The sequence below is a fragment of the Protopterus annectens genome, chromosome 5.part0 (assembly GCF_019279795.1).
Source record: "Protopterus annectens isolate FY-2018-M chromosome 5.part0, PAN1.0, whole genome shotgun sequence".
Taxonomy (NCBI): Eukaryota; Metazoa; Chordata; order Ceratodontiformes; family Protopteridae; genus Protopterus; species Protopterus annectens.
Window position 1 is genome coordinate 1,798,265,410 of NC_056735.1, and position 24,013 is coordinate 1,798,289,422.

At 42.0% G+C, this 24,013-nt stretch overlaps 1 protein-coding gene across 1 annotated transcript in view; it reads right to left on the reverse strand.

Annotated features, from left to right (window-relative positions):
- MICU2 (mitochondrial calcium uptake 2) overlaps nt 1-24,013 on the reverse strand; it is a 1,974,490-nt gene that overhangs the window by 1,687,451 nt on the left and 263,026 nt on the right. The window lies entirely within an intron of this gene.

Sequence of the window (24,013 nt, forward strand, 5' to 3'; positions counted from 1 at the left end):
TTGGAACTCAGGCCGACTGAGGGCAACCTGCCAGCAGGATAACCCAAATGTAATGACTGCAACAGTGAAACACAAAGAACATCTAATAGTGCATGTCACCTGCATTGAAGCTTAGGTATCTTCTGCAAGACTCCCTGATAGGGATGTGCAGGTATGCTTCTTTTAAGTCTAGTGTTGACAACCATGCATCTTTGCCTACCATAGGAATCAGCTGGTGTAGAGTCAGCATCTTGAATTTTGGAATCACCAGAAAGGTATTTAGAGTAGAAAGGTCCAGGATAGGATGCCATGAATTGCCTTTTCTGGGTACCAGAAAAAGTCTTAAATAGAAACATTGTCCCATTTCCTCTTCTGGTACCAAATGAATAGCCGAAAAGTGTACGATATTTTAACGCAATTAAGGAAATTAGATATTAAATAGAAATTCGTGTGGAGAATTGGGATTCGTGTTTTACTTTTGGAGCAGGTTGTTTGTTTTTTCCTTGGTTTACCAACTGAATAGCCCCCATGCTTAAGAGAGAGAGTACTTGATTTTGGGCCTCTGTCCACTGATTTGGGGGTAGATCTGGCCACCCGCTTGGTGTTGGTAAGGTGTGGAAGTGAAATCTGTATCCTTGGGGCACTATATTTAAAACCCATTTGTCCTGGGTAACGAGTTCCCAGTTTTTGGCCTGCAGACCAATCTTTCCACCCAAAGGAGCATTCAGTTGGAAAGTGCTTGGAAGTTTTAAAAGCAAGTCATTGAGACAGTTTTCCATAGGGGGGAGCCTTACTACTCCCTGATTTGGGTGCGGAAACCCCCACTGCTTAGTCTTGTGTGTCCCCTGGGACTGAAACCTGGGGTTTCTGCTGTGTCTGGATCTGGCCTGAGAAGACCTGGAAGGGGCTGGAAAGGACCACTTCTTAGAGGGCCAATGCCTACTAAATCTAGGAGGCTGAACTAAGAAATCTTTAACAGTTTGCATGGATTTAGCTTTATCTTCCATCTTTTTAAGAACTTCCTCAGCCTTGTTGCCAAACAGGCAGTCATGACTTAAGGGAGCATCCAACAATTTAGCTTTAACATGATCAGGCAAAGATTGCTCCTTAAGCCAAGCATGCCTTCTGAGCACAGACAGTAACAGCAGCCCTGCAAGAGGCCTCTAATGAATCAAATCCACATTGCAAAGTATGATTTCCAACCTGTTCAGCAAAATGCATTAAATCCAGTAATTCTTTATTTTCCGCACTGTCAGGAATCAACATCATTTTCTGTTTAAGCAATCCAATAACATGTTGCTGATACTTTAACACATGAAACTGGCAGTTTAAAGCCCTAATGGCCAAGGCTGCAGAAGTATAAATCTTCTTACCCCATCTATCCAGCACCCTGAAGTCTCTATCAGAAGGGATAGGATTTTTAGCAGTAGAAGCAATAATACCCTTGGGTCCCTGTGAAATAGTCTCTGGATCCGCAATAGGATTTTTAAAAAGGAACTTGTGAGAATCAGGAACCCTGTAATATCGGTCAGGTTTTCTGGGAGCAGGAGGGAAAGAATCAGGTGCCAAACTAGATTCTGAAAAAGCATCATCAACAATGTCTAGTACACGAGGAAAGTACAGTTTTGTACCTAACATAAATGTAGATGTTAGAGTGTATACCCTGCTGCAGTCATCACACTTGAGTTATCCTGCCATCAGGCGGTCCCGCAGTCGGCACGAATTCCAAAGTCTTGGTCCGGTGTCGGTTGCTGTCGCTTCTTCCCTGACGTCAGAGCGCCAGGGGTATATCAGAGGCATCCGATGCCATTTTCTTCAGTCTTTCTTGCTGCGCGGTGCCCGAAGCAGAAGCTGTTCGCAAGTGCTGGTCGGCCGACACCTGAGATTTTCGAATCGAGTTTCAGTCCGAAGTCTTCAAAGCTAAGTACCCTGTTGGGGAACCTTTTCTTGCCTCAGTCCGATGTCAGAAAAAGTTAACAATTGCATTTCTTGTGGGAAGCAAATACCTCATAAGGACTTTCATTCCTTTTGTATACCTTGCCTAGGCCCAGACCACGACGTCACTGGTTGTCGGTTTTGTGCTAGGTTCAATAAGCGGACTATAAAGCGTTGCTTTAATTTTGCACGACACTACTTCTGTAGAAAATTAAATTACACTATGCCGTCGGAGCAACCAACTACCGGCATGCATAAAAAACGCAAGGATAAGGACCGGCAGCCTAGATCCAAGCCAGACTCCGAGGCCTTGGCTGGCCCGGTCGCCGGTTCTCCGGTTTTCAGTGAGGTGCCTACACAGCCCCTCGCTACCGTTGAATTGGATCCCCAGACCTCAACAGATCCCCAAGCAGAGATTTCTAGGCTCCATAGTTAAAGCATCTCGCGGCATACCGGACTCTGAATGGGTCTCAGTAGAGGTCTGTGAATCAGAAGTAGTGGGTATTAGGGGCTGCGAAAGCGCCTCATTGAGTACAGGCGAACTGGCAACTGGCGCAGGAGAAGCGTCGTCGGCAGTTTTGGACCTTGGCAGGCTGTCTCTGCCTTTATCTTTGCGTTTTTTTGAAATCCTGGTAGTCAGATGGCTAACAGATGACATTTCTGGATAATTAAATCGAGAACCGAAATATTTAGAGGCAAAAATATACAGACGACGGATAGTACGCTGAATAAATAAAGCACAAAACAGACAGCAAGGTACGTCGTGGTCAGGGCCTAGGCAAGGAATACAGTACGAATGAAAATATTTATGGAGGTATTTGCTTTCCACAAGTAATGCAATTATTAACTTTTACCGACATCGGTAAGAAGCAAGAAAAAGTTTCCCCAATGGGGTACTTGGCTTTAGTTGAAGATTTCGGTACTGAAACTCGAAAATGAAAATTTGAGGAGTCGGCCAACCGGCACTTGTGAACTGCTTCTGCTTCAGGCACCGCAGAGCAAGAAAGACGGATGTAATGGCATCCGCTGCATGTTTTATACCCCTGACAACCTGACGTCATGGAAGAAGGGACAGCAACCGATGCAGAACCCAAGACTTTATAATCAGGCCGACTGAGGGCTACTGCAAGCAGATAACCCAAATGTAATGACTGCAACAGTGAAACACGAAGAACATCAAGGATTTAATGGGGGAGCATTCAGAAGGACGGGACCTTCAATAAAGTGTTTATCTGAGAAAGATCCAGTACGGGGTCTCTGGTTGCCTTCCTTCCTGGTGACCAAGAACATTCTGAAGTAAAACCCCTTCCCCCTGGGAGGAGCTGGAACCTCTTGAATTGTTCCTTGAGCTAACAGGCCGTGAAGCATCTCTGGGAAAAAGGGCAACTATTCCTGAGAAGGCTGAGGAATGCCCAAAATGGGGTGGGGGGATTTCCAAACCATATAATAACCCATGCAAATTATGGAAAGAACCCAGGAGTCTTGGTTGCTTTTTACCCATATAGTAAGGGTTTAGAATGAAAGAGTGCATACACTGTCTGTAGGCAAGATGGGCACACAGTTTACTTTGAGCCTGAACTGTGGGCACCGTTCCAGAGACTGCATACGTTGCACTATAGTTGCAAGAAAGCTAACAAATGTTGCTGTTTTAAGCAAGGAATAAAATTTAATACAGTCAGGAAGGTGAATCAAAGAGCACATGGTATTTATGCATAGTCCTAAAAATGTGTGCAGCCCATGGTTTGAATACAGCCCACGCCCAAGGAACACTTAATCTGGCATTGGCCAGAAGCATTTTCAGTGAAACGTGAGTTTCAAGGGCAGAGAGGTTTACTGTTGCTCATATAAAAGTCTATTTTTAGTCTGGGACTACTTTGTTTTGCTTAGCAAACTGCCAGCATTTGTACTGTAAAATTTGAAATAAAAGTTTTACATTAAAACCAAGTATCTAATTATTGTAAAAGGAAAGAAAAAAATAGTATGTGCACTGACCGGTTTCAACAGTGTTTATGGTAACTGGGGAAAGACATCCAAGTACTGGGAGACTGGAATGGCTATGGAGGAGGGCGGGGTCCATTACTTTGTCTACAACCCCATTTAATCATGATCCAGCTCTGGTGTGGCTAATGCAGCAATGGGCAATTTGAACATCTGCTGCTATGGCAACTTCAACTTGCACAAATGTACATCCACTCCCAACACAAAATACAAATTCTATTATAGTACTCTGTTTTAGTAAGAAAACTCCTCTGGCAAAGGCTTTACAGATATTTAACAAGTTTAATAAAGAATCGAGACCTTTACAAAACTTGATACCACAGACAAGGCCACTTGGATGGAGAAATAACAGAACCCAAAATCAAAGATCTGTACAAGATCCCTGACTCAAGGATCCATTCTGTTGGATGCACCAAAGACAGAAAAATGCATTCTCTTGCTTTAAGGTCCAGACTTTACTAAAAACACTACCAGAGCTGGTGTTTCACTTAGCACTCCCTGTCCCTTTCTCTTTGCCTATGCTATCATGTCTCAAAGATGTTTATGTGCAGTACTACACTGAAAGCTGTCCAGAAACCTTGACAGCTTTGACTCACCCCCAACACTCTATGATGCAGTCATGGTAACTAGCTCCAGAGAAGAGTACAATAGGAACAGGATACCTTGGGATAGGATGTAAAGATGCAGCCATCACTGTAGATGCATTTTGCAGACTTCTGATATCTGCATGACGTAGAACACTGGATTTGAAAACTGACACTAATGGACTGTATGACCATATCACTATCAAAGCTTGGTATCTGGCAGGGGGCAGCACCGGAAATGCAGCAGCTATGACACAAAGTATCCTCAAATGGAAATGGGGAGAAACTTATTGTGAATTTAAGATCATCAATAACTTGGTTTCTAGTGACCTTTTTGGTGGCACAATGGGATAAGGCCCTAACTACAGCCCAGTTGACCCAGGTTTGATTAGCGGCTCTGGTGGCTGACAAGGGAAGGGAATGGATTGGCTTGCCCATCCTGGGTTGGATGGTGCTCGTTGATATCTGCTTAAGGGGAAGTGCAGTCCAAAGAGTGCAGTTTCCTTCAAACACAATCAGTGAGTGTGTGTGTGTGTGTGTGTGTGTGTGTGTGTGTGTGTGTGTGTGTGTGTGTGTGTGGGGGGGGGGGGTGTCAGGGAATGGAAAGTGGGTAGAGCATTAAAAAACAGAAGCCCAGTCGAGTACAGTCCCCAGGGACACCCTTAGAGCCATAACTGGCCCCAGCAATACCCAAGTCCCAGGGGTAGGAGGATTGCTAACAGACCCAACACAGACGTGGATAACTGAGGGCTAAGACTGGTACAAATAAGGTCCTAAGAGACCAAAAATAATTTTAAAAATCTTAGCGTCTAGTGACAGTATATTCTGTCCACTGGTAGAGGTGATCTCAAGGTTAAATTCTAACCACAGCAGATGAATGTAAGCAGTTGGGAAGGGTGACTGTAATGCCCAAGAAGTGAAAAAAATCAGATTAGAGACTCCCTGGCAATATACAATGCCCAAATTGAGGGTGCAGCTATGAGTCAGTCAGTTAGATACATGAAGAATCTAGCTCATTATGGCCTCGGATGGTCCGACACAATGGACATGCATTTGAACTCTCTGGACCTGAGGTGAGCCTAATTGCAAAAGTCCAGAATTGGCAATGACTAGTACCTACCTGGAAGGAAAGAAATCTTCTGAACTCCTTGGCAATGTTGATGTGGTGATAAGAGCTCTGAATGTCTGAAGACTACTTCCGTTCTACTCAAGATAAGCATTATGACCATTTAAACATTTTTGTGAAGAATGAAACTGCTTTAAGCCACTGAGGTCTACTATTATGCTGAAATAGTTGGTCTTTTCTGGCACTAAAAAGAACATATAGAATCCTGATTTTTCTTGTCTAACAGAACCTACAGGATGGCCATATTATTATTTGCTTATTTCTTGGGAGGAAAATGAAGGCCTCCCTTCTTGCTGCTTGTTTTTCATAAATCAGAATATGAGACAAGAGTAAGGATGCTGAGGCTGGGCTTTGTGTAGGAGGGGATCCTGCACCCTCTGAATATTATTTGTTCTCATCAACCTGTTCTTTATGACAAGCATTCAGATGGGCAGGCAGACGTTCAGACTACCAGTTACTGCTGACCACCTGTGGCTAGTCCGCAACCACTTTAAAGCTGCAAATACTCTTCTCTGGGTACACAACCTCTCTACAACTTGCCTTGATTGCTAGAGTTTCTCTCAGGCTGCTGCGAATTTTCTTACTGCGCAACATTGCATTGCCTCTTCCGCACTGTGGAAAAACTGTTTAGGTGGCTGACATTTGCACCCACAGTGGTGAGCACCCCATATCCATATTTTCTAGGCATTTTCTGGCCTAAAAATGCATGGGTCTTGGAAACTCATGAAAGTCACTTTATTGGCTTAGTGAAACCATAATCTGGGCCACACACACATTGAGATAATGCCGCAGCCTGCACTTCTAATAAACCCTCAGTAATAATATACACATCATGAGGTTGATCACTGTAAAAACAGCAGAAAATTGTGACAAAAGCTAAAACCTTCTCTTCGGTAGATCCATATGGCAAATGTCTGATAGACTGGTATATGTTATCAGCAATGTCCCACTGAAAACCCACCATGTGTGTTGGATATAAATTTATCACCTTTAAGGATAAAAAGGGGAGCATGAAATCAGGAGGTTTAATATGATTAAGGAAGATTTGGGAGTAAAAAGACATTCCACTCCCCAGGGGCAAGAGCATACAGTTAGGTTCTTAGGTACATAAGCTACCAATCAGGATTTCCAAGTTGCACTGTTGGCTATTTTGAGGATTACTATTAATGAGTAGAAGAACTACCCAGAAGGAACTCTGGGTAGACTAAAAGGCCTTCTACAGTTCCCTCTGTGGAAGAGATACAGGATCAGTCGACCAGCAACCCCTGAACACATTATAAGAAATTCACAAATCTGGCATCTTCTTGGGGGCAGGGGGATGCTAGTATATCTGCATTCTCTTCATTATATCAATTAACTGTGGGCAGCTTGCCAGAGGAATCAATATGCTTTCTCTTGCATAAAGCTTTATGCAGGAGCTTCAAAAAAGGAGAAGTCCAAAAATAAGGAAGACACATGTTTGGGAACTTAACTCCTCAAAGACTTCAAGCTTCACTGTCTTGTTGAATGACAGGTTGTAGGACCAAAGGGTCTGAAAGAGAGTTCTCCAATGGCAACAATGCAATGAAGTATACTAAGGTGCTAGCAGAATCCTGATTCATCATCAAACTTGAAGTGCTATTTTTAAGCTGAGACGTTCAGTCAATACAGAGCATTCTGGAGGCAAGTATACCAAGACAAACATCAGTAATAAAGGTGGTGATAAACAGTAGAGCAGAAGTTCCAAGTCTGCTCAATTAGCACCAAAAGTATTACCAGAGATGGTTGAGAATGCCAGATAATGAGGACTTCCAAGATGGCTGCATACTGAATAGCAGCTTAATTCCAGCTCTCCCAGTGTGAGACAATCAGCAGAGAAAGCCAGTGAACTTGCATTTCTAGGTAAATTTCAGTAATTGGCTAGTAAGTGTGCTGCCTGGATGAAAAAATACAGAAGACATGAAAGAAAATCAGCTACAAAAGGTAAGGAAAAATCAATGACTGGGAAGAGAACTTCAGCTGCTCAGCAAAAAGCAGTGCAAGCTCAAGACATGACTTCTAGTAATGTACAGGAAAGTACAAGACAACTGCACAGAGACCTGATTAAAATAAACAAAACACAGATGATGGAGTATATCAACTAAAATAAAAGGATGAAAAAATGTAAGAAGCTTTAAACAGATATTCAAATGAGGTGATAAAACTGCAAAAATCAGAGGTCAAATGAAGAAAAGGCTGGCTGAATATGAGACTGCTCAAGATGAGAGGTTTCAAAAAATAACAAAAATTAGAGGACAGAGTATGTAGGGAAAACCTGAGATTTTCTGTTGTACCAGAGAAGCTGGAAGGAACAGACTATTAATTTTATGAAAGCACAAATAAGCAGCTGGACAGCAGTTGTTAACTGAAAGGGTGCAACCTAGACCTTTAACTGCAAAGATGCAATCCTACCAGGAGAAGGACAGAATTCTGACAAAACTGTGGCAGAAAGACAAAGTACGTAAAGTAGGAGACAGCAGTGTTTGTGAAGATTGATTACTCATTGTACACTATGCAGAAGAGGAATAAATGTATTTCTCTATTCAGGGAATGTTGAGAAGCAGGCTTGGGATTCAAACTGCTGTACCCAGCTATCTACAAATATTCTTTCCTGGAGGGATAAAATAATTTTATGATGTAATACATGCTAAGGAAGAAATACAAAAGTCTGTCCAACAAAAAGTGAGCTGTGAAATAGAAGGGGGTTTTGCTTCTTGTTCTTCTGGGAAAGGCTGTGTCAGTGAATTTTTTTCAATGTTTCAATGGAAAATGCTTGAGAGAAGGAAAAAAGTACAAGAGCTGACTAAGAGAATCTTGGGTACATTGGAAATGAAGAAGTGACAGGATTTGGGAGATGGAGACGAAAAGGAATAAAACTAGCAACTTGGAAACTGACAAATGTGATATTACAAAGCAATAATTATATTTGTGAAACATGATGGAATAAGAAAACCTGGAAATACTGGACTTTGACTTTGTTAAACTTGTAGGGGACTTTAATGTTCTGAAAAAATACTTAGGAGAGGAGAACAGGGAGAAAGTTCAAGTAAAATGTTTATTTCTTAAATTTAATATTTTTTATAGTGCATGATTTTCTTTGTATGTTATAAAGTAAAGCTTTCTCATTTATTTTAAGTGCAATTGGGATACTAATGTAAACAGATGCTCCTTTTTTGTTTTTATTCTCCCGTCCTCTCTTTCTCCTTGTTCAATTTTAAGAAATGTGGGGACTGCAATGATTACAAAAAAGTCTGGTCAAAAGAGCATGACAAAACAATGTACTTTTTCTCATTCTTGCATGGGAAATGAATGGATTAAGGCCCTTAGATTGATCTACTAACTAGTTTGAGGAGAAAAAAGGCAAATGAAAAAGAACACTGAATATTATAAATCTTTTTTTCTAACAAATAAATGTATACTTAGTAGCAGCGTTAAAGAAAAATGGCTAGGAGATAATGTTTTCCAAAAGCATTCAAGTGTTTTTCCAGCTCTAGAGCTGAAAAGATGGGACAAAACCTTGCCAGACAGCATTTACAAGAAGCACAGGCTATACCCATCCATCTTAGCATGGATAACCTTTCTTTTAAGTTAACACACATCTGTGAGTGTGGCTGTCAGCTTGGGACACATTCCCATTAGGAGGGTAAAACTTCAATACTTAAAGATATACATAGTTTTGTGGGTTAGTATTAAGTTAATAGTTTTTGACGGGGTATTGGGCGTTTGTTTTGTTTTTTTTTTCTTTGAGGGTTTTTAATAAAACAAGGTTTTGTAATAGGTTACATAGACACAAATGGATATGAACTGTATAAAAGATCAACCTGACAAACAGTGTATGCATGTAACACAAAGGCTGAAACTAGACACTTAAAAAAGCTGCTTACACATAAAAGGTGGGAATAATATTTTTTAACACATTGATACTTTCTGAAATGTCTTTAAATGTTAATGATCTCACAGGCAAAGAAAAAAAGAAAAGAGTAGTGAACTATATTAACAAAGTAGAGTGCAAATAGCTATGCCACAGTAGACGCACTTGGAAAGAACTGTGTGTATGAATTTGCTAAATAGAGGTTTTTCAGGATAGTTATTCAGCAGAATACCTGGGACAAAGAAAATGCACACTTATTATGTTGGCAAGACCAACAATATGTTAAAGACTAGGATCCTGCAACATTTAGGCTCCATTAGGAATTGTGATGAGCACTATATAATCATGTTAAGGATCACCCAACACATAATTTTAAATTCAGGGTGATTGCTAATGTATTTCTCAATAAGAGAGGTGGCGACATCAGGTTGAAAACAGAGGCTATAGAATCAAAATGGATTTTAGATTTAACAGCCCATGTTAAACCAGGGCTGAATGATATGGTACCTCTGAAACCCACTCTCAAAAATAGGCGTGCTTTTTATTGAATATACATCAGCAGTAATATGTACCTTTAATTATTAATTGAATTGCTTGAATTAAGACAACCTACAGAAAAGGGCGGGTTTTTTCTGAGTACTGATTGGTGTAAGTATTTTTTAAAAATGTGATGTTTGTAAGAGCACTTTTGTCTGATGAAGGGTTTAGCCCGAAAGCGCTCACTTTGTTTTTACTCTCAGTGTTTTAATAAATATTTATTGTGTTCGTACAGCAGCAGTTCCCAGTGATTTTCTTATTTTGTTTTTGTTGATAATTGGAAGCACTGGGATTAGGCTAAGCACTAGCTTTCTTCTTGGACTTATATTAATTGCAACAGGAGCTATAACAGTGATAGAAGAGGATAAAACAGATAATGGTTGATTTGTAGTACTAAGGGGTTACTGACAAGGGAGGAGGATTACACTAGCATTTTATATTCCACCAAAAACTGCTAAAATGGAGCTTAAGAAATTTTTGAGAAAAATAATCAGCTTTCAGTGAAGAATATTACTTATAGGTGGGGACTGGAATTTGATTTGTAGCAGTGCAGATGTGTCTGGGGCAGAAGGGAAAATATAACAAGATAGTAGATTTTTCAAAGAAATTTATGAAAATATTTGTCATGCAAGACGTGAATTCAGTACTAGGAATTTGGAGTGAATTTGCATATTATTCCCTAAGATGCAAAAACTGGGTTAGGCTACACAGAATTTACATTTCACAGGAACATGTGCATTTAACTGAAAGTCTCGATATATACTCAATAACCATTTCAAGCCTTGCACCAATAACAACTAAAATAAAAACACAAGGTAATGAAATAAAAATTAGACACTGGCACTTTCTCATGTATCTGTTGAAGAGAGAGGAATTTAAGGAATGGGTTGTGGAAATTATTCAGGAGCCATTACAGAACATATAAATTTCTTCTGAAAATATAGCTAGGTGTGGGATAAAATTAAAGTGGAGTTTAAAAATAGAGTGGAAATGAAAGAAGATATGGTTAAGAAGTAACAAGAATTATTTAGAAGGACTGATAGATGTTAATGTATTGCAGAACAGGGGGAATATCTCACAGAACAAGAGGAAAAGAAACTCCAGAATGCTAAACAGAAAATAAGGGATTACCTTGATAATATGCATGAGTTTAGAAAGACTGTGGTAAGCAACTGTTTTATGATAACTTAGAGCACAAAAACTTTTAGCACAATGATTCAGGCAACAGAAATTAGAAAGGGTTGTCAAGCTTAAGGAGCCTACAACTAAGAAGATGACAAGAGATCCTATAGAGGTATTAGAAATATTTCAAAAATCCTACAAAAGTCTCTATAAAGCAGAGAAATATGTAAATCCATAAAAATTTCCATTTGTAACTTTTCTTGAAGTATTAAATACGCCAAGGTTAGAATAGAGGAGGCTCAATTACTAACAGCTGGGATAGTAGATGAGATAAAAATGGTGATTTTATATATCTATATATATATATATATATATATATATATATATATATATATATATATATATATATAAACAATCAACAGGAAAGTCCCCAGGAATAGATGGTATTCCTATGAAAGTTTGGAAGCTAGGAGGAAAAAGACTGATAAAGATCTGGAAGGTTTTGTTTAACAGTATTTTAACAGTATTTTAAGAGTAGGAGAAGTACTAACATCAGTGGAACATTGAGAAAATTTGCATAAAGATGAATTATATAACCACTGGAAAGAATCCTCTGTACCCACACATCTTTTGTGATGTCTAGTCAGGCTTTCTTGTGCAGGGATAAACAACCACCGATTGCCTCTGGGGGGGGGGGGGACAATCAGGCCTCCTTTTAGGAGTGCTGTTAGGGTCAGTCCGAGAAGGAATCTCTAGATCCTTGGTTCTGCGGACCTCTTCTGCTGCATGGGTGATGCATTCCACTTGAGTTCCTCCCTCTGCCTCTGGGGGAACTATCTCCACAAAGGATCTTGAAAAGGACCCTGGGACTTCTTGAACCACTTTTTTTGTCTTCCTCATTGACTCCTGGAGAAGATCTTTTGAGGGGTCAAAAAAAGTACTCCCACTGCAGAGAAGTTTTTTACATCCTGCTCGCACCTGGAGGGTATGTCCTTCACTTTGGGGAAAAATAAGGAGGTTCTGTCAAAAGGAGCATTAACGAAAGAGGCCTTGAATGGCTCTGCAAAGTCACACAAGTGCATCCGCCTCCTGATGGAAATGCCTGAACCTGCTGTCCTTGAGGTACCATCAGCTTCATGAGAGATAATTAGAAATGGACTGTAGGGTCACCAACTGAGACCACAGAAGCCCGAGTCTTAGCCATATTAATCCCAGAAATGGATTTTAACAGTTCCTTTATCAAGTCCCTCTGGAATCTTGGAAGTGCGCCAAGTAGTTCAGCGATATGATGGCAAAAGTTGCTGAAGCATACACACAGTTCCAAAATCTGTCCAAAGGCCTAGACTCCTTGTTAGGGGGATGGACAAAGGAATTCTGCTCCACAAGTTCCTTCTTAGTGGCCACTACTAAGACTATAGCATCTATGGGCACTCTCCTGCTCCAAAACTCCCTTCCTACAGGTGGTGCCAGAATCTGATCTTTTGGGGATCGGCTCAATTGTGTCTGGCTTCTTCCACACCCTCTTGCAGATTAAGGCAATCAGCTCATCAGCAGGTGGAATTACCCAGGAGGTAGACGAGCCAGACCCAAAAGCCTCCGGGAAAAAACAGATTCCTCTGAGGGAGGGTTACTGGCAGACTAACTACCCCTCCCACTTAAGAATCTCAAGGAAGTCTCCGAATGAGACTTTTTCAGGTGGTGATCTTGGGGACCTTTCCCCTTCACTAAAATTAGTATCTTCAATGACTGACTCCTGAGCAGACTCCAAGTGCCTACTCCTGCACTTCCTCTTCCTAAAGACTTCTTTGGTGGGATGCTCCAGAGAAGTATTGGAAGAGATATTAATTCCCTGCTCTGTAGCCTGAAAACTTTGGGCTGGCTGTCCCTTGGGGTAGAATGCTAAAGATCAATGCACAGAGACACATGGGATCCAGAGGGTAGATCTAAGGGGGTAGGGACAGTCTGTCCTGCAGAAGAGAACACCCTCTCCACCACCTCAAAGGCAGAATGCTCCAGGAAAAGCAAGCAGATGGAGCAGAGAAGCCATGCTTCCACCCAATCAGCTCCTCCGGCCCTAAAGGCAGTCCACCAGAGGCAGAGGTCAGAGCTGAGATGTCCAATGCCGAGGTTCCAAGGGGAAGAGACCGCTCCAGCAAGTTAAGAGTAGACTCTAATGCCTCAGATCCGACAAGGACGCTTCAACTCAGAGTTGTACGATTCCAAAACTGTTGGAGCTGGTGCACTCAGAAACAACCATGGAGCTGTAGATACTAAAATCTTCAGATCAGATTCAGATGGTCCAAGGAGATTCAGATCCAAGGGCTCTGAAACAGGTCAGATTGGAGAAGGCCGAAATGTTCATGTCCACAGCTAGTAGAATTTGACTTTAATGGCCTGAATGTATCCATAAAGACTTAAAGGAAAAGTCATGGACATTCAGAAGCCATAAAGCTGAAATGCAGGAAGCCTTTAAGGGGTTACTTGCATATATCCTAAGCATCTGTAATACAGGATGTTTAAGGTATCACATAGTGAAAACTCTAGCTTGGCTAGGTTTTTCTTGTAGTTTTTACCAATTGGTTTGTCTGTGTGACATTTTAACTCTTGCTACTACAGAAAATGCAACCTTTAATGTAAGCAACCGACTACTAATTCAGTTACTGGTGGGTTGTTTACAGAATTCTATACTACCACAATGCGCACACACACACACACACACACATTACAGATATATATATATATATATATATATATATATATATATATATACACACACATACACACACACACACACACACACACACACACACACACAAACACACACACACACACACACACACACACACACACAACACACACACACAAACACACACACAGGTTCCTAAGTAGGTACTAGGCTATCAGCCCAAGCGCCTAAGTAAGCCTAGCCAACAAGGTTCCCTGGCTTACGCCACCCAAGAAAGTTAATTTCCTGTGCCACTGTTGAGCAGAGACACAGACGTGATCCCCGGAGTGTATTTCCTATTTCCCATTCACTCATCAAGATTTTTCTTGAAGAGTGCCAATGAGAAACTTTGCTTGACATAGATGGGTAGCTTGTTCCAGAGTATAGGAAGTCTCTGGGACAGGAATCTATCCCTCCAGCATGTCCTGTTTATTGTGGGGACAAGGTTTAGGTCCCTAGAGCGTGCAGCTCAGAGGGATTGGGATTTCTTTAGGTGTAGCATGTCCAACAGCTCTGGGTTTGACATAGCTTTATATGTTAGGCAGAGATCTCCTCGGAGTAGACTATATGCTACAGAGTAAAGCTGGAGTTTGTTTGAGTCTGTCAGTGTAGGGCATCTGTTTGAGGCCAGTAATCCTCTGTGAGGTACTTCTGTGGCCTTTCCAGCTGCTGCAGATGTCTTGTGAGGTACATACCAAAAGGGGCGTTGTACTCTATAATGGGTCTAATGAGTGCCGAGTAGAGTGGAACAATGACCTCTTTTTTCTGGATGAGAACCCTTTTGTGATGAGGTGTGCCACATAGGATTTCCTGACTACTGTGGCGATGTGATTATCAAAGGAGAGACTACTGTCCACCTGGTTCCCAAAGTCTCTTATCACACATTTGGAGTTCAGTAGACTGCCGTTTTTGTGGTAGCTCATGGGTACAGAGTTTTTACCAAAGGGGATGATAATTCACTTTTTGGCACTGAGCTTGAAACCATGCCTCCGACACCAGGCATCTGTCTCAGTGAGGCCCTTCTGTAGGATGTCCACATCATTTAGGGACTCTACTATGGCTCCTAGTTTGCCGACATCTATGAACTTTGGTGCACCAGAGGCCTGTGTTAGCCTGTACTTCAAAGTAGATACCAAACATTAGTGGTCCCAGGACTGAACCCTGTGGTACTACACTTGTCACTGGTTTGAAGTCTGATTTGTAGTCTGCAAATTTACAGTGTGGGTTGTGTCAGTGAGCCAGTTGGCAACCCATCTTGTGATGTAGGGATTTATACCTAGTTTAGTGAGTTTAGCTATAATTCCAGAATGGGGGATGGTGTCAAAAGCCTTGGCGAAGTCAAGATAGGCTGTGTGAACCACCTTACCCTCATCTACGGCTTTGGTGACTGCCTCAAATAAGTCAATCAGGTTCAGAAGGCATGATCTGCCTTTCACAAACCCAAACTGGGTGGGGTCCATAATTTGGAGGTTACCAATGTCTTTGTTTGAGTTCCATGATGATACATTCCATGGCCTTGCAGACCAGTCTCATTAGGCTAATAGGGAGATAGTTCCCAGGATCAGTGGTGGCTCCCCCTTTGTGGAGTGGGATAACTGTTGCTGTGTGCCATTCAGTGGGCACAAAGCCTGACGTGAGATTATAATTGAACATGGTGCTTAGGTGGGGAGCCAGTTCGTTCTGAAGTTCATGTAAAATGCAGCCTGGGATGTTGTCCCATGGATGCTGTGTTTTTGGTTTTAGAGTGTGCAGCTTTTACCTGCATAGATGTGATTACAGGGACTCTGCATTCTTCCTGTAGAGATATGGGCCCTTTAGGGGGTGAGAGGGGTGAATTTAGCACTGAACCTATCTGCCAGGATGTTGGCAATATCAGTTGGTTCTGTAATTTTCATGCCATTGTGCTGCAACTCAGGGCAGCTCTGGGTGTTGCCATTGAGATTCTTGACATAGCTATAGAATGCTTTGTGGTTGCCCTTAGAATCAGTGGCGATTTTGTTTTTGTAGCTAGTTTTGGAGGATCTTATAAGGGATCTCAGCTTCTTACTGAGGCTGACCAGGGAGCTCCTCCACTCATGGGATTTTACTCTCTTTTGCAACAGTTTCTTCCTTCTGTTGTAGAGTTTGTTTATGGCAGGGGACCACCAGATTGGCTTCTTTTTTTTTGGGAGTTCAGCGTCTTGGTTCTGTTTGGGATAGCACGAACCATGCACTCGTGTAAGTGCTTATAGAGTGCATTTCAGTAGGATTCAGCAGTCGTAACTGTATTGTCCATCTGCATGGGTGTCATGAAGTTCACCACTTCTGTCTTAAGAAGCATGAAGTTGGCTTTGAAGAAATTTTTTACCATGGTTTCCTTAATGGTGGGTGGGGGTGGGATGCGGATATCTAGGGTGATTAGCTTATGGTTGGATCTGACCAACAAGAAGTTGACTTCAGGTGTGGAACACCATCACTCATGTTGGTAATGACTAGGTCTAGGATATTGTTGCCCCTTGTAGGGGTGTGGATAAGTTGATCCAGGGCATTGGAATTTATGAATTCCAGAAAGCATTGAGCGAAGGAGTTGGTACATGATTTTCCCAGTTAATGGTGGGGTAGCTGAAATTGCCCATTATTAGGGTGTTTGGTTGAACCCTAATATTTTCCAGTATATCAAGAAAAAAGGAGTGGGAATCCTGGGGCATGGTGGGGGATCTGTAGCAAGCTACAATTTGGATTGCAGTTTTGCGCAGAGTTAGCTGCACTTGGATAACCTCGGATGCATTATACTGCCCAACTAGCCTGGAGGTGTGGATATCCTTAATGAATATGGACACACCTCCGCCTCTGGTGTTCTGGTCCAGGTTAGATGGCCGAAAAGTGTGGTATGAGTTATAGCCTGGTAATGCAGGGGTGCTCTCTAGAGCCTTGAACCAGGTCTCAGTCACTACACAGATATCAAATGTTCTCCATTTTAAGGAGTGCCTTGAGTGAGTGCATTTTGAGATTTAGACTTCTAGCATTAAGTAGCATTACCCTCAGTTTTTGCTTGCCTGTTCCTGTTACGGTGGTGAATTTGTCATTTGTATCTTGCCTAAAAAAGGCACTATAGGGGCGGCAAGACCCTTAGCCAGTATCTGGAATTCCAGGTGCGACAAGTGCAAGCCATCTCTGGCAAAGCATCGTGGTCTGCTGACCATGTCATCCCAGGCAGACAGATACTGGATCCCCTTAGAATGACACCAGAAGCTTAGCCAATTGTTGAAGTCAATCATTTTGTCCTTGTAATGTGGTATAATTCTGGGTGATGGCAGGATGCTACTTAGGGCTAAGGTCATACCTGCCTGGGCTACAAGATCGGCGAGCTCCTCTCCAAGTCTCTTTTCATGTAGTCCAGGGAGGTACGTCTCAGGTCATTCACACCAACATGGACAATTACAGAGTCATATTTGTACTTGTTGTGGAGTGACCAGAGTGCTTGCATTATGTTGTGAATCCTGGCACCAGACCGCAACTTTCTCCTTGTTTAGCCTGGTGAGTGGAACATCAGTGTACCTTACTATAGAGTCACCTATGACTAGTGTGTTGGGTACGTTGTTTTGCCTTATGGGCTGAGGTTGAGTGGCACACTGATTTTGTGGGCTGTGTGTCATTTGGGTAGTGTTGGGGCATGGTGGTTGCTTGGGTTTCAGCTTTGGAGGTCTCTGTTGTTTGGGCATATTTTTATTGAGCGCCTCCAAGAATATAGGTGTGCATTTTGTGTTACTTTGTGTGGGTTTAGGTGGTGTAGGTTTTGATGGACTATGTGTTGAGTGTGGTGTGGTGCAGGTGTTTACCTTCTTCTCTTGACTGTCTAGTACGGTCTTGGCTAAAGAGAGTTTGGCTATACAAGTGCATCTCTCACTAGTTGTAGTGTTGGGTGATAGGAGGAGAGGGTTGTCAGTGTACATGAGGCAATTGCTACATTGCCCCAAGATGCCTAGATTCATCAGGTGGACAGGGGAAAATACTGGGAGCTGACTGTTAAATTAATAAGCACCTATCCAGGCATGTATAAGTGCTAAAAACTGTTTTCCTCCTAACAAGTGAAGAGACATGAGTGCTGCAGTAATTTATAGATTTAGTGCTTGCAACGAGTTTTGAACAAGTGATGACCACAATGAACCAGTTTTGAGGGCTAAAACTAGAAAACTGGCTAGTTCTATGGGGAAAATTAGAAGAGCAGACTTTCTGGCACCGGGAATAGTTTAACCCTAGTTAAACTGCGATGCGCAAAACCGTGCAAACACTGTTTTTCAAACAGAAGATGAAAGGGATAGAAATAGCCCAAAATGGCCAGTAAAACTACAGATTCAGAGCTGAAACCACTCATCCAGCGACAGATAGGCTGCTCAAAGCTCACCACTCTCACTGATGAGCAGAGAAGCTTCCTTCTACCTTAATAAGGTCTGGGCAACACAAACTACAAAACAGCACAGAATTCAGCAAAATCTGAAAACCGTACTCTACTGCTTATAGAAATGTGGGAAATGAGTAGAGAGAGGGGATTTTTTTTTTTTTTTTTCAAAAATGAAAACAGATACAGTAAAACAAACACTTTTAAAGCAGAAAAATGGCTATTGCACTTGTGTGTAGCCCTCAACATTTCAACAGTTGAAAAAGACTTAAAAATGATCAGTTAAAGTGCAAACAGTATCAGAATTAAAAAAACAGTTCAACTAAGTTGCAAAGTTAATAAAAATGCTTGGAATAGTGCGGCTATCAAAAATAAGCAATAAAAAGCAAAACAGAGGTACTTAATCCACTCAAAGTCTCCCTTTTCTCTCTCTGCTGCTGTAGAACTCTGCAGGACACGCAGGCAGGATCTTGTCAAGGTAATATAAGTGCAAAAACTGTGCAAACACAGGTTTTTATACAGAAAGATGAAAGGGATAGAAATAGCCCAAAATGGCCAATAAAAAAAACAGATTCTGAGCTGAAATCACTCCTCCAGCAACAAAATAGGCTGCTCAAAGCTCACCACTCTCACTGATGAACAGAGAAGCTTCCTTCTATCTTAGTAAGGTCTGGGCAACGCAGAAACTACAAACAGCCAATATCTGAAAACTGGATTCTACTGGTTATAGAAAGGCGAGAAACGAATAGAGAGAGAGGATTTTGTTTTTCAATAATTAATACAGATACAGTAAAACAAATACTTTTAAAGCAGAAAAATGGCTATTGCACTTGAGGTGTATGTTCAGAGTTCAAGAAGTATGACTAACAGAAGTTATCATACTGAAGTGATATAATTTCACAGGGAAGGCATCTGATTAATTACTATTACTTATGTGACAAAGTACCTTGTGAGACAAATATTTACGGTCTCTCATACTCATCTATATTTAAAACACTGTGTACTTATTCATCTAGTATCATGTGATAACTGTATCACTTTATCTCCTGCAGTGATATTTGCTAGTTAAATAATACACTGATGGCAAATCAGAAAGGTTTAACAATATTCATAGTACTATTAAGAGGGCAAAAAAAGTATTTCCATGGTTTCTTCATCAATTTTCCCCACAGTTAATAAACAAGCAAATAAATACACTGTTTGAGTAAAGAGTATTAGGAACAATTAAAATTATAACTGGTGCGTCTTGATTCAGCTTGTATAGTGTCATTTTATATTTATTATTAATAGATAACTTGAAACTACTGCAGTTAGTTGACATCTCATAGTATTCAGCAGTGAAGCAGCATAACCATTATTTTGTGCTAACTTGTCATAGAATTTTATAGGTTCATAGGTTCGTACTAGGCTATCTGCCCTAGGGCATTTATAAGCCTAGCCAGAGTGTATGTGGCTTACACCACCCCTTAGGATGAGAATACTACGCCCTTTTAGGGTTTAGTTTACTATGCCTCTGTCTAGTAGTGACACAGAGATGACCCCCGGGGTAAACCTACGATCTCCCATCCACTCGTCGAGATTTCTCTTGAATAGAGACAGTGAGGGGCTCTGCCTAACATGGACTGGGATTCTATTCCAGAGTGTAGGGAGCCTCTGGGTTATGAATCTGTCCCTCCAGCACGTTCTATTTATTTCTGTGTTGAGGTTTAAGTCACTTGTTCTCGTGGCTCTGATGGATTTGGATTTTCTGAGGTGGAGCATGTCCATTAATTCAGGATTGGACATGGCCTTGTACGTCAGGCACAGATCACCTCTGAGTAGGAGGTATGCGACTGAATAGAGCTGGAGTTTTTTCAGTCGGGCAGCATATGACATATGTTTAAGACCCTTTATCCTCTTGGTGAGGAACTTTTGGGGTCTTTCCAACTGCTGCAGGTGTCGGGTGAGATACATCCCAAATGGGGCATTGTACTCAATCATTGGCCTGATAAGAGAAGAGTACAGGGGCACAATGACCTCTCTTGATCTAGATGTGAAACCCTTCATGATAAGGTGGGCAATATAGAAGGTCTTCCTAACCACTTTGGCAATGTGAGTGTCAAATGAGAGGTTACTGTCAACCTGGGTCCCTAGGTCCCTGATTACCTCTTCCGTACTTAATGGATTACCGCCTATGTGGTAATTTGTCGGTACCTTGTTTTTCCCAAAGGGTATGACTATACATTTTTTGGTGTTCAGCTTAAGGCCATGGCTCTGGCACCAATTATCCATTCCTATGAGGCCTCTCTGAAGGATGTTTGTGTCCGCTGGAGTATCAATTATGGCGCCCAGTTTGCAGTCATCTGCGAACTTGTCAGTCACAATCCTCCTATGTTTGCCTGTACCTCGGAAAAATAAATGCCAAACAAGAGGGGTCCCAGGACTGAGCCCTGTGGGACACCGCTTGTGACTGGCTTAGAGTCTGACATAGCTCCAGCAACTCTGACCCTGTGGGTTCTGTCTTTGTGCCAGTTTGCAACCCATCTTGTGACATATGGGTTTACATTTAAGCTGGTGAGTTTGTCTATGATGCCCGAGTGGGGTATTGTGTCAAAGGCTTTTGCAAGGTCAAGGTAGGCTGTGTGAACTGCCTTACCCTCATCAATGGCCTTAGTGACTGTTTCAAAAAAGTCGACCAAGTTCAAAAGGCAGGATCTGCCCTTGACAAAGCCAAACTGGGTAGGATCCAATGTCTGTAGGTCCTCAATGTCTTTGTTTATGAGTTCCATAATGATCCTCTCCATAGCTTTGCAGACCAGGCTCGTCAGGCTTATGGGGCGGTAATTTCCAGGGTCCGTAGAAGCACCGCCTTTGTGAAGTGGGACCACTGTTGCCGTCGCCACTCTTTGGGCACGTGATCCTGTAGTAAGGCTAAGATTAAACAGCAGCCTTATGTGTGGGCTTAGTTCCTCTTGGAGTTCATGTAGCACACAGCCCGGGACACCATCCGGACCCATTGATGCTGTGTTTTTAGCTTTAGAGAGGGTGGCTCTCACCTGGGCATCTGAGATTAGGAGGCTACACTCTGCTGGGATAGTTATTTCTCCTTTTGGGGGCGAGGAGAAATTTGCACTGAACCTGTCTGCCAGAATGTTGGCAATGTCAGTAGGTTCAGTGTATTTTGTGTCATTTTGGACTAACTCTGAGCATATCTGGGAGTTTCCACCCAGGTTTTTAACATAGCTAAAGAAGGCCTTGTGATTGTCTTTTGTGTCTTCTGCGATTTTTCTCTCAAAGTTAGCCTTGGATGATTTTATGAGTGATCATAGTTTTTTGCTAGTACTGATCAGAGATGCCTTCCCTTTTAGGGATTTTGCTCTGTCATGTAGTAGCTTCCTCCTCCTGTTGTAAAGTTTGTTTATGGCTGGGGTCCACCAGACCGGGCGCCTGCCTTTGGGGAATGGATCTTGGTTTTATTTGGGATTGCATGATCCATGCATTCTTGAAGGTGCCCATAGAAGGCATTTGCAAAGGATTCAGCAGTGTGGGTTGTGGTTTCCACTGGCCCAGGGGCCTTGAAAGATACCACTTCAGTCTTAAGAAGTGTGAAGTTTGCTTTTGATAAGTTCTTCACTGTGGTCTTTTGTGCAGGGGGTGGGGGCGGGATGTGGATTTCCAGTGAGATTCATTTATGGTCTGATCTTACCAAAGAGGGATGTACTTCCAGTGTGGAGCATTTTGTCCCCATGTTTGTGATGATCAGGTCTAGTATATTGTCTCCTCTTGTGGGAATGGTGACTAGTTGTTCCATTGCATTTGAGTTTATGAATTCTAGGAACCTTTGGGCTAGGGTGTTGGGGCTTGAGTAATGTTCCCAGTCTATGTTTGGGTAGTTGAAGTCTCCCAAAATGATGGTATTTGGAGAGACATTCATACTCTCCAGTGTCTTCAGGAAGGCTGTGTGGGGTTCCTGAGTTTGAGAGGGTGGTCTGTAGCATGCTACAAACTGTAAGGCAGTTTTGCCTATGGTTAGTTGCACCTGGATAGTCTCCGATGCTTTGCGTTGCCACTAACCTAGAGGTGTGGGTATCTTTGATGAAAATGGATACTCCCTCCTTTTGTGGTTCGGTCCAAGTTTTGGGGCCGGAAAGCATGATATGAGGTAAAACCTGATATTGCTGGGGTGCTCTCAGGAGCCTTGAACCAGGTTTCAGTCACTGCACAGACATCGATGTTCTCCATACTGAGGAGGGCTTGAGGGCATGCATCTTGAGGTTTAGACTTCTGGCATTGAGCAGCATTACCCTTAGTTTTTTCCACTTGTGTTTTCTAGGAGGTAGGTTTGTCATTTGAGCCTTGCCTAAAAAGGCACTATGGGGTAGCAAGAGCCTTGGCCAATATCCGGAAGCCCAGGGTGACAGGTGCAAGCCATCCCTTGAAGCAGCGTGGCTTGTCAAGCATGTCATCCCAAGCAGACAGACACTGGATCCCCTTAGAATGACACCAGTAATTAAGCCAATTGTTAAAACTGATCATTTTGTCTTTGTACTGTGGCATCATTCTTGGTGAGGGTAAGATGCTGCTCAGGGTCAGGGTCATACCGGCCTGGGCTACATAATCAGAGAGCTCCTCTATGTCTCTTTTCATGTAGTCCAGGGAGGTACGTCTCAGGTCGTTCACACCGGCATGTACAATGACCGAGTCATATTTGTACTTGCTGTGGAGTGACCTGAGTTGCTTGTGTTATGTGGCGGATTCTAGCTCCCGACAGGCAGCTTACTGTGACCCTCTCCTTGTTCAGTCTGGTGAGCGGGACGTCAGTGTGCCTGACTATGGCGTCACCTATTACAAGTGTGTCTGGCATGTTGTTTGGCCTTAAGGGCTGTGACTGTTTAGCACACTGACTTTGTGAACTATGTGTTGCATGTGCTATGTCTTGAGGTGGTGGTTGCTTGGGTGTCTGCTTTGGAGGCCTCTGTTGTTTTGGTAGATTTTTAATCAGCGCCTCAGAGTATGTTTTTGTGTGTTTATGTGTTTGGTTTGCAGTTGTGATAGTTCTATGTGAGACTGGGTTTGTGGTGTGCGTGGTTACCTTCTCCTCCTGACTGGTCTTGCCAGTACTGAATTGAGAGAGCTCAGCCTCCAGTTTGGCTATATATATTTTGTTAGTCTTTTAAGTATATATTTTAAGTAGTGTTTTTCTTACGGTAATAGGACTGGTTTATTACTTACATATTATTTAGTTAGATAATCTTTAATTTTACATATGCCTTATCTCAATTCAAATACATGTTTTTATAATAATAATATTAATACTGTAATTAGTTAATAATACTATAATAAATGGAGCTACTGCCAGCCCAGTTATCTGGAATTTTGTAAATAATTATATGTCATTTGTGAATAGCAACATGATTAATATGACTGTTTTACAAATGTATTAGAACTGTATGTCATACTGTATAAATGTGTGCTGAAGAGATATGTTTATACACTATTGTAACTTTTTAGATGCATTTTAACAGGGGAGACAAACTTCAGAAGAATGATTGAGGTCGAGTTACTTTATGGCCGGGCCATAAACAAAAGAGATGTTATCTTTCAGTTTCAGTGCAATAGCAGACAATGCCTAGAACTAGAAGTGTTTTGTATTGTCTAACTGTGGAAGAAGTGATGTCATGCTGCGAGTATCCCAGCAGCAATATCTGACATATTAATTTAAGAAAACTCAGAGAGAGAGACTGAGCATTCTGTATTTTGT